Below are 12,651 nucleotides of genomic sequence, written 5' to 3'. Positions count from 1 at the left end.
TGATCAATTTGCAACAATAAAATCGCAAAACCTGAATTATTTTGGTAATTACACACGATCCTCCTTACCAGAACGCAATAAATTTTCTTCTGGTTTGGCTCATTCACAAAGGTTTTTCTCCAGCAAAATATTCTGGTATACCGGTAGTTAACTTCTGTGAAACGTAACTCATGTATTACATGTTTTACCAATTCATGTGGAACAGCTACTCAGGAAAGATGCAATAGTCATCAAGATAATTATTATAGGAAGGAAAAAATCAACAGAAAAGTAAAAATTAATGATTGTCTAGTGTCATTTGATTCATGATAATTATTGACTACATACAGTGATGACTGCTGTGTACGGATCGGGCTACCTCTTCAATTTCTCAATGTGTAGACTGTATTGAGCTGAGACTGTACTAACATGTTAACCACAGAAACAAATTGATGGTCATGTGCGTGTGCCATTCCGACTGTGTGGCAAGAAAACTCAACCAGCCAGAAAACTGAACAAATATCCATTTCCGAGTTGTTCTCCTTATCACAGTGTATAAACACATGATTGTAGTCCTATTATGTCATATTTATTATTGTAATTTTTCTTGTGTTATCTCAATCTGAAGCAAGCGAAATCAACCTATTTTAACTTAACGACTGTGTTTTCCCAATCTAGTTTCAATTTATACTACTTCGACCTTATTTGGACTGGTTTCTGATAGCTATAAACAAGTTACTGTTACAGCTGTAAAGCAAATGCATTGAGGTTTTACAGCTAAGATTTCTTGAAACCAGTCCTTACAAAACTGACAATTGGTATATACTTATTAGCTACGTGTACTATGTAGCGTATACTATATGACGCACAAATAAAGTGCTACAATAAAACAGACAGAGAATAATTATAATGTTATGTGTTAAGTGTGCATAATCACTTGACTATCACTCTTAAGGTACACTGTACATGAGAGAGGTATCGATCATAGACCTCCTCCACCACTCTGTGTTATTATTGTTTCTACTGTACATGAGAGAGGTATCGATCATAGACCTCCTCCACCACTCTGTGTTGTTATTGTTTCTACTGTACATGAGAGAGGTATCGATCATAGACCTCCTCCACCACTCTGTGTTGTTATTGTTACTGTACATGAGAGAGGTATCGATCATAGACCTCCTCCACCACTCTGTGTTGTTATTGTTACTGTACATGAGAGAGGTATTGATCATAGACCTCCTCCACCACTCTGTGTTGTTATTGTCTCTACTGTACATGAGATAGATATCGATCATAGACCTCCTCCACCACTCTGTGTTGTTATTGTTACTGTACATGAGAGAGAGGTATCGATCATAGACCTCCTCCACCACTCTGTGTTGCTATTGTTACAGTTCTATAACATAATTATAATGAAAACGTGATGAGCTAGGACAGTGGTCTCGAGATTGCCAAACATGAGAGAAAATTACACTCAAGTCATTGTGTGATTTGATTGCCCAGATTGTCAAGACTCACGGTGACGACTGAAAATTGAGGTTTGTATTCGCATACTCTTAGCTCTATTAAAAATAATGTAGGTACTTTCTGCATGTGTGACGTCATTGCTTTTCTGTTTCAATCATTGAAACAGAAAAGCAATGACGTCACACATAATATAATCAATGTATACATAACTATATACAATGTATGTTATTATTTTAGGGAGGATGCTATGCTTTGACTATATTTGGACTAGTTTTTGTTATCATTGCCTGATGGTCAGTATTATAAACAAGTACAGTTTATTGTTCCCCTGAGGCATCCCAGTAACATTATTTCATTGAGAAAAATTGTCCCAAATAGCTTGTTTGTGCTTACATGTATGAGTGAGTGAATGCACAAAGTTATAAACTTGCATAGTTACTCTTGTCTGTACTGTACATGAGAGAGGTATCGATCATAGACCTCCTCCACCACTCTGTGTGCATTGTAGTCCTCGTCTCTAACTCTCCACTTGTACCAGCGAGCCAGGAGGCAGTACAGGACCAATCCAATCACACTCAGTGCAGTTGATATTGAAGGTTCCACGTAATATTGCTTTGAAAGTTTCAGTAGTAGATATCCGATAAGGTAGTTCAGAGAAAATGAAACAATTGTTAGAAACGTCATGTAGCCAGTTAGAAGGCCACGCATGTTGTATGGTGACTGGGCACACACAAATTCAAATATTCCATTCAACAAAAGTACGTTTAAGAAGCCATTGAAAACCCCTATGTAAATTACTGACACCCACACATATGGAGTAGCCAAATACAGAATATTCAGTAGCAGATTAAGTAGAGCCACACCTCCAATTCGCCGGATAGAGCTGGGTACTTTGTTTCTTATGAGTGGGTACAATGCAAATTCATAGACAATTGTTGTAACACTGCCACTCAACCAAGCACTGCTAAATGTGAATATGATGTTTGATGTGCATTCAGTAATGTTGGGGTTAAGATGATCCTTCAGTGTTTTGCCAAACTTCATGATTCTATCATCTATGTAAATACTCCTACATGCTATTAAAATGACGCATATTGGGAAAGACATCACAAGTATTCTTAGGAAGGTTTTCACATCTTCAACTTGCTCTATAGTGAATGGACCACCATATTTTGTCTTTCCCAGGTCTAGTCTAGAAGGTACGTCTTCCTCCCAGTATGTGAGAGCACTGCGATAAATAGGAGCCTTGTGCTTGACTGCAAACTTGAGAACGTGGTGGATGGTTTTGATGGCTTTAGGTGACTTTGGTTCAATAGTTAGCCATTTTGGAGCTAACAAAAACATTGAAGAGCAAATGATAACCATACAAATCACTGGAAATAAGCTAAACAGTTGCCCTTTTTGCATATCGTTGATTGTCGATAAGTTTATGCAATTAAGGAGTATATTCGATAACCAATCAGAAGCAGAAATTCCGAAAAAGACTGAAAACACAAACCAACTGATGAAACTTAAAACGTTAGTGGATGAAGCATCTGGCATTTGATCTAAGCCAAGCTGTAAGGCTGTCATTATACAAACTGATGTACTTGTTATGCTCACTGTGAATACTAGTGCTGTAACAATGTCCTGTAATACAATACAATTCAGCATGGGAAAGTAGACAATTTGAATGCAGTTGACAATCATTGCAACTTGTAAGAAGAAGCAATTCAATTTAAAGATTCTGTAGTTTCCAAACTTAGCATCTGCTAACCATCCTAGGAATGGAATAGCAAAGAAAGTTAAGCTTGATATTACTATAAGTTTTAAATACTTTCTTATGACGAATTTTTGTCCCAAATCTGCCACATAAGACCACAAAGTTGCACTGATGAGTGTAGTCCACAATAGAATAAGAAATGCTCCTTTTGAATAAAACCACCTCACTTTATAGTTGAATCTGTTTCTTTTCCCTGACTTCTCGATTGAGCTGCTGTTAGTGGAGTCCATTCTTTTACTTGCTTAATACCAACTGGCCATGGTCCTCTGATTTTGTATAAAATTGTTTGTGAAATAGATGACATTCTGACCGTGCCCTGATGAACAACAGGGTTACAGCCTCAATGATAAAGTTTGTAAACATGGCAATGTAGAATTAAATACATGCAAATGTGACTCACTACACCTACACCATTCCAGAGGTCGAACAGCTAAATAAGAAAGATGCATACATGGCAAACAATGTTCATGAGATTACCAAAATGATGGGTGAGAGAAATCAATAGAAATAATTATGTGAACATCCTCCCTGCAACTACTGCCATTTTGAACTTGTACATGCAGAGGTAATCGTGTTGTTTGAATTATCCATATCACAGCTGTAAGCTTTGAGTGTGGGACTGCCTGTCAAATTGATGGTCATGACTGTGCCGGTGGGGAATCAATGTGTTTGCTTCTCTGAGGGAGTCCTCCTTCGCCAACACTCGGTTCATTCAAGTAAGTAAGTGTTTGGTGTGTGCTCGTAAAGTGTCTCTGGCTGGCCGATCAATTGATTCTGTATTCATAAATCAATTATTGCGATAGTGTACTAACCTTACTGTAGGGTATCCCCCATGTCATGCCAATTGCCGGATACAGGTATGAGAATTAAAAACAAGTTATAATTATACCTGTTAAGCATTAATGGTGAGTCTTGACCATGTACATGCATGTATGATTTATATAACATATGCATGGTTCCAGCTGTGTACACGTAACCTTGTTTATATTGTAGGGTATTTCACAAAATAATAAAATAACACTCACATTGAAACTAAATGTTTAAACTTGTGGTGATTCAGAAACAGATAGTGCGTTATGCATGAGTGTAGTCAGTTCAGTCATGTGACTCATGTTGTCCTTGACTCTCACTCTTAAGGTACACAGTTATTTTGTACATGAGAGAGGTATCGATCATAGACCTCCTCCACCACTCTGTGTGCATTGTAGTCCTCGTCTCTAACTCTCCTCTTATACCAGCGAGCCAGGAGGCAGTACAGGACCAATCCAATCACACTCAGTGCAGTTGATATTGAAGGGACAATGTGAAGTGCATGTATATGATTTGAATATAGTAGTAATGCGTTAAAGATGTTCAGAGATAGCGAGAGAAACAATAGAAACATCATGTAGCCAGTCAGAAGTCCTCGCATGTTGTATGGTGACTGGGCACACACAAATTCCAGTATGCCATTTAATAAAACTACAAACATGATGCCACTGAAAAATTCCACGACACAATGTAAAACTGATCCCCATACATGAGGACAGAATTGTCCAGCCAAATATAGAATATTCAGTAGCATGTTAAATAAAGCCACAGCTCCAATTCGCCGAATAGAGCTGGTTACTTTTTTTTTTATAAACGGATACAATGCAAATTCATAGACAACTGTTGTAACAATACCACTCCACAAACAGTTGAAACTGAAAGTGTATACGACACTTGACATACATTCGGTGATGTTGGGGTTGATAAGATGCAGTACTTCTATGCTAATCTTTCTCACATTACTGTCAACTATGAAACTGAGTGGATTCATATACCCACGTGCTGTTAAAATGATAAATATTGGTAAAGACGTCACAAGTATTCTTAGGAAGATTTTCACATCCTCTACTTGCTCAGTAGTGAATGGTCCACCATATTTTGTCTTCCCCAGGTCCAGTCTAGAGGGTACATTTTCCTCCCAGTATGTGAGAGCACTGCGATAAATAGGAGCCTTGTGCTTGGCTGCAAACTTGAGAACTTGGTAGATGGTTTTGAGGGCTCGAGGTGACTTTGGTTCTATAATTAGCCATTTTGGAGCTAACAAAAACATTGAAGAGCAAATGATAACCATACAAGTCACTGGAAATAAGCTGAATAATTGTGAAATGTTGAGACTCGAAGAATGTGTGCAATAAAGGAGTGCATACAATAGCAACTCAGGAATCCAGAACCCAAAAACAATTGAAAATACAAACCAACTGATAAAACTTGAAATGTTAGTGGAAGAAGCATCTGGCATTTGATCTAGACCAAGCTGTAAGGCTGTCATTAAGCAAACTGCTGTACTTGCTGCACTCACTGCGAATATTAGTGCTAGGATGACATCACTTGTGTACTGTAGCGCAACAGAGTTTAACATGGGAAAGCATAGAACATTGATGGAAATGACTATTGCTGCAACTAGTAAAAAAAAGCAGCTTAGTTTAAATACTCTGTAGTTTCCAAGTTTAGCATCTGCTAACCACCCTAGCAGTGGGATGGTACTACAAGTTAAACATGATAGTGCCACGAGCACTATAGAAACATTCTTCCGATGTGATCCTATGATGAGCCTTCCTCCAAATTGATATGACCCCACAGTTGCACTGATAAGTGTAGTCCACAATAGAACAAGAAATGCTCCTTTTGAATAGAAATACCTCACTTGATACTTGCACCTCTTTCCCATCACTAGCTTCATACTAATTAATATGGTTGACTCTTGAGCTGCTGTTAGTGGAGTTATTCTTTTCAGATGCTTGAAGCCAATTATAACTTTTCCCCAGGAAAATTGTTATAATTGTGATATGAATGATGTAATGTGCTGTTGGTGAACCAACAACACGCTTGTCCCAACTCTGATAAGGATGTATAATAATAATAATTATGTTTCGTATGTTTCAGTTTTGCAATGACATAATATTTGTATGCTTCCCATGCAGGGCTGGTGTTACATTTGTTGCTGTTCATGATAGCTATTATACTTACCCCTCCTTTGTGAACAAGTATCCCTCGTGCGGCTACGCCTCGAGGCATAACAAGATAAAAAGTACCTTAATTTTAAGGTGACATATTTTCGCGAGTATTTAATTTCTGCTATTTCTGCAAATGAGTCACTGTACTCACAGATAATTGGAAATTGCGATGAACTCATTAAAACCACTTGCGAGTAATTAGAAACGTTATGAATAACATTAATTTCACAATTTGAGCAGAATTTAATACCAGCAAAATAATAATTATGAGCTAAACAGTGAATTCGCAAACAAATCTACCTGTAGAACAAAAAAATAGCACTCACATAATGAAACCAAATTTAAGCTTGTGGTGAAACAGTATGGCAGTTGATTTTCACTATATAGGTGCATAGTTATTCTTGTCTCTACTGTACATGAGAGAGGTATCGATCATAGACCTCCTCCACTACTCTGTGTGCATTGTAGTCCTCGTCTCTAACTCTCCTCTTATACCAGCGGGCCAGGAGGCAATATAGGACCAATCCAATCACACTCAGTGCAGTTGATATTGAAGGGATAATGTAATATTTCGAATGTTTATAGATCAAAATGTGGAAAAATCTCATGAGAAAGTTGGCAGATACTGAGAGAAGCACAAGAAATATCATGTAGCCAGTCAGAAGTCCTCGCATATTACTCTATCGCATTAAAACAATGGCTACATACATGGTGTAGGTACTCATTCTGCTGAGCACAGGTGTTCCCACTCATATTCCTTGTTTGTCACCCGTGCACTCCACCCATTGTCACCCTTAAGAACTATAGGGGGGTCCAAATGAGTCAAATGCCAGTTGTGCATGTCTCTCACATTTTCATTGAATAAATAGGTGTCTTAGTATATCGTATAGTGTGCATATTCGAGGGTATAAAATGTTTGCGGTTTTCGCTGATTAAGCATGTACCGCGAACATTTATACCCACGAATTTAATATCGCATGCATGCATGCTGCAGAGAGGCTGCTATTCCGTGAAAATTAAATCCACAAAAACTTTTCTAACTGTCAATCCGTGAAAGTTTATACCCTCAAAATATACCCGCTATACGGTAATCAATAATAGGTATTTTAGATAATAAATGGTGTCCTATGTAAAAAAAATACAGGTGTCTTATAAATCTTAATAGGTAGGAGGCAGTACAGGACCAATCCAATCACACTCAGTGCAGTATATATTAAAGGGAGAGTGTATATTGGCAAATAATTATAGTTTTTGTAGAAATCCAAGAAATATGCTTGTCGATAGTGATAGAAATATGAGAAAAATCATGTAGCCAGTCAGAAGTCCTCGCATGTTGTATGGTGACTGGGCACACACAAATTCCAGTATTCCAAATAGCAAGAGTACAAATAAGAAGCCTCTGAGAATCCCTGTGTAAAGTATTAATGTGTAAATATCATACCAAAATAATATAGAAAATTCAGTATCAGATTAAGTAGAGCCGCACCTCCAATTCGTCGGATAGAGCTGGGAACTTTGGTTCTTATAAATGGATATAATGCAAACTCATAGACAACTGTTGCAACGATACCACTCCACCAAAAGTTGCAACTAAAATTGCATACGACACTTCAGTGATGTTGGGGTTGTGATGATGCAATACTCTGATAAACTCCATCAATGTACCATAACTGAAAATAAATTCACACGCTGTTGAAATAATAAATATTGGGAAAGACATCACAAGTATTCTTAGGAAGGTTGGCAGTGGGTTTGCCCGTGTTTAGCAATATTTCACTTACTTACTTACCAGTCAGACAACGAGCGGTGAAACTTTGAAATAGTGCAATTTTTAAAATGACAATATTCATACATTTAAAACGTTCATGGATTATGAAATGAGAGATACAAAGAGAGAAAAGGCTAAATAAACTATCTGTCCATTCAGTTTCTTGATGTGGCCTTTGCCTGCAGAGATTGAACATGAGTCAAAATAAGTGAGTGGAGTGAGTGAGTGAGTAAGTTTCTTGCCCAGTATTTACTCCAAGTACAGCCCTCTCCAGGACATTCTGCACAGGGTTTCCAAACGACTACAACCTGGATTACAAAGCGCTTCTTCAGATTTGCGATTGCTTCCACGAGGCAGATGACCTTTCAGTCTCTATTTCTCTTACCTAGACAATTCCGCCATCTTTAATGACTCATCAATTGCGTTGTGGCCAAATAATAGATAGGCGTGGCTAAGAAACCGTACGGCTAAAATCACTTTTCCAGAGCCTGAGGTGTTGCTTTTTTTCACACTGTTCAGCTCTAGCTCCCTTTCTCTGACAAGCATGCTATATGCACTGGCTATGTATCATGCTCTTAAAATGGCTGTCATTTAATTAATACTGATTCACGAATTCAACATATCAATATTACTCATTTAATACTATAATTATTAGTCCAGAGATATTTGAGAAGATATCTGATTAGTCCTGTCTTCTCTTCTTGAACTTCTGTACTTCCTCTTGACGTTCCACTTGTACTGAAAAAGAAAGGGAATCCGACTAGAAAAATATTTGCAATGTGAAAAATTGCTAGGATTGGCCAGGGGAACCACAAAAAACCGTGGAAACAAGAAATCTGACGAGAGCATGACTCCAATCTGTTACAACGTCATGAACATGTACAATACATAGTATATAGACTGTGTTCCAGATCCATCTACCAGCTTCCATCCACCACAGTCATCATTCCATGCAGGTCACCAGTATGGTCCGTGCATGTTACTACGCATGGATGGACTGTGTGTACCTGTGCTCAACACTGCATGTATTAGGAACATCAATTCATCACAAATCATCATGATTATATGCCCGCACATTCCAAATGGATGTATAGAAAAACATTTGCAATGTGAAAAATTGCTAGGATTGGCCAGGGGAACCACAAAAAAGCGTGGAAACAAGAAATCAGACGAGAGCATAACTCCAATCCGTTACAACGTCAATCACATGTACTGGTAGTTTTCCCATGTTTTCCCAGCCAATATGCCACGCAATTTTTACTGGTGGAGTGATGACCAATCCCTATATATTTATCCATTTTGGAATGTGCGGGCACATAATCATGATGATTTGTGATGAATTGATGTTCCTAATACATGCAGTGTTGAGCACAGGTATACACACAGTCCATCCATGCGTAGTATAACATGCATGCACGGACCGTACTGGTGACCTGCATGGAATGATGTGGTGGATCTGGAACACAGTCTATTATTTAATATACTATGTATTGTACATGTTCATGACGTTGTAACGGATTGGAGTTATGCTCTTATCTGATTTCTTGTTTCCACGCTTTTTTGTGGTTCCCCTGGCCAATCCTAGCAATTTTTCACATTGCAAATGTTTTTCTAGTCGGATTCCCTTTCTTTTTCAGTACAGTTTACGTATCATGACATGCATAAGTGGAACGTCAAGAGGCAGTACAGAAGTTCAAGAGAAGAGAAGACAGGACTAATCAGATATTTTCTCGAATATCTCTGGACTAATAATTATAGTAATGAGTAATAATTATTGCTTGATATGTTGAATTTGTATCAGTATTAAATGACAGCCATTTTAAGAGCATGATATCTAGCCAGTGCATATAGCATGCCTATCAGAGAAAGGGAGCTAGAGCTGAACAGTGTGATTAAACACCTCATGCTCTGGAAAAGCACTGCACTGATTCTAGGCGCACGGTTTATTAGCCACGCCTATCTATTATTAAGTGGCCACAATGCAATTGCTGTGAATCATTAAAGATGGCGGAATTGTTTAGGTAAGAGAAATAGAGACTGAGAGGTCATCTGCCTCGTGGAAGCAATCGCGCAAATCTGAAGAAGCGCTTTGTAATCCAGGTTGTAGTGGTTTGGAAACCCTGTGCAGAATGTCCTGGAGATGGCTGTACTTGGAGCAAATGCTGGGCAAGAAACTTACTTACTCACTTAGTCAGTCAGACAAAGTGCGGTGAAATGTGGAAATAGTGCAATTTTTAAAATGACAATATTCATTCATTAAAATGTTCATGGATTATGAAATGAGAGATACAAAGAGAGAAAAGGCTAAATAAACTATCTGTCTAGCCAGTTCCTCGATATGGCCTTTCCTTGCAGAGATAGAACAGTTTAAACATGAGTCGAAATATTGCTAAAAATACGGGCAAACCCACTGCCAATCCTATGTAAAACCTACTGGTTTTACTAATAAAAGGATTGGTCATCACCCCACCAGTAAAAATTGCGTATTTATATTATATTGGCCGGGAAAACATGGAAAACTACTAGCCTCGATCCCAGGCCGAGTTTTCGCTTTTATAACGGTTAGGCGAACAACTGGGCCTGGTACTAGTTGTCTGCGCATGCGTCAAATTTTCATTGTATATTTGTGGTCGGCAAAAATATTTAATAAATCAATAATAGAAATTTGTACACAGAAAATGCACAGAGTGAGTACACAAAAGATGCACATAGGGAGCTGCTTCACAAAGGCCTGGGGAGTTGCCAGTTGTGCTGCAGCACAATTACAGTGACCCAGGGCAACTTCAGGATGATTGAATGCCTTCAAATTACGTTTCAAAAAGATTTAGCAGGCTGCTGGACTTCTGTGATTCTAGGCCCCAACTCGTAACTCAGTTAAATTTTGCTTGAGAAAACGTAGATTCTCTTGATGTCTCTGAGCTACCCAGCAACGCTCGAATGAGCAGGTCATACTCCAATCCTGTGAGTATAGGACAATATTAAAAGAAACCAAGGACGGTTAAACCCTTACCTCAAACTGTCCAGTCTCGTCCGTTAGTATAGCCAAGAGGAGCACTGTTGGGATAGCTGGATATTAACCATTGCTCCTAGATCCTGTACAGAGAAGTAGACATTTTAAATACGTGTAGATCTATACATATTAAATTTCTCGGTTATAGTGTCATTGTCGACGAGCTGATGATGGCAGCACCAAGTTCTCTAGCTCACACTCTTCACTTGATCCACCATATTAATGATGAAACTATAGTCTACCTACGTACCGGTAGATCTTGCCAAACATGAACAAGACTTGATAGCATAGCCATAGGGCCCACACAAAAATATCTGACCTTAACAAGCTTGACAAAGCTTTATACCTCTTCCCTTGTTGTTCAGTCTTCAGAATAAGCTTCAGAGAAGAGAGAAGCTTCAGCTAAGAGCCATTCCAATCGATTCCAATAATGATAAAACGGGAACTGACTTCTAGTACACGATAGTACACGAATATAAATGTCACGAAAGTGAACGAGAATATCCATTCGTCAGAATCTGACGAACGACTGACGCATGCGCAGACAACTAGTACCAGGCCCAGTTGTTCGCCTAACCGTTATAAAAGCGAAAACTCGGCCTGGGATCGAGGCTAGGAAAACTACCAGTACATGTGATTGACGTTGTAACGGATTGGAGTTATACTCTCGTCGGATTTCTTGTTTCCACGCTTTTTTGTGATTCCCCTGGCCAATCCTAGCAATTTTTCACATTGCAAATGTTTTTCTAGTCGGATACCTGTTAAGCATTAAGGTGAGTCTTGACTAGGTACATGCATGTATGCTTTATATAACATATGCATGGTTCCAGCTGTGTACACGTAACCTTGTTTATATTGTAGGGTATTTCATAAAAATAATAACAAAATAACACTCACATTGAAACTAAACGTTTAAACTTGTGGTGATTCAGAAACAGATAGTGCGTTATGCATGAGTGTAGTCAGTTCAGTCATGTGACTCATGTTGTCCTTGACTATCACTCTTAAGGTACACAGTTATTCTGTACATGAGAGAGGTATCGATCATAGACCTCCTCCACCACTCTGTGTGCATTGTAGTCCTCGTCTCTAACTCTCCACTTGTACCAGCGAGCCAGGAGGCAGTACAGGACCAATCCAACTAAACTCAGTGCAGTTGATATTGAAGGGATAACGTAATATTTCGAATGTTTATTGATCAAAATGTGGAAATATCTCATGAGAAAGTTGGCAGATACTGATAGAAGCACAAGAAATATCATGTAGCCAGTTAAAAGTCCTTGCATGTTGTATGGTGACTGGGCACACACAAATTCTAGTATTCCGTTTATTAAGAGTACAGATAAGAAGCCACTGAGAGCCCCCATAAAAAGTACTGATGCTCGTGCATATGGATAAAATTGCATGGCCAAATTAAGAATATTCAGTAATATGTACAGTAGAGCCGCACCTCCAATTCGTCGGATAGAGCTGGGTACTTTGTTTCTTATGAATGGATATAATGCAAACTCGTAGACAACTATTGTAACGATACCACTCCACCAAAAGTTGCAACTAAAATTGTATACAATGCTTGATGTACATTCGGTGATGTTGGGGTTAAGATGATATTGCATTGCATCAAATATTACGCCTTGATCAACAACCGTGAAATTGATGAGTATATTCCCACCCGATGTTA

General features: G+C 38.5%; 1 long non-coding RNA gene across 1 annotated transcript; it reads right to left on the bottom strand.

The window, feature by feature from the left end:
• Positions 1-10,583: 10,583 nt before the first annotated feature.
• On the bottom strand, positions 10,584-11,583 carry LOC135343260 (uncharacterized). The gene is made up of 2 exons (XR_010397121.1): positions 10,971-11,583; positions 10,584-10,919 (listed from the first exon to the last, which is right to left on the bottom strand). It is a non-coding gene; the product is annotated as an uncharacterized LOC135343260 (long non-coding RNA).
• Between the last annotated feature and the right edge of the window lie 1,068 nt (positions 11,584-12,651).

This window comes from Halichondria panicea, chromosome 10, assembly GCF_963675165.1.
Source record: "Halichondria panicea chromosome 10, odHalPani1.1, whole genome shotgun sequence".
NCBI classification, from domain to species: Eukaryota; Metazoa; Porifera; class Demospongiae; order Suberitida; family Halichondriidae; genus Halichondria; species Halichondria panicea.
The sequence above is the reverse complement of the archived record's forward strand: the minus strand, read 5'-3'. Positions and strand labels throughout refer to the sequence as shown.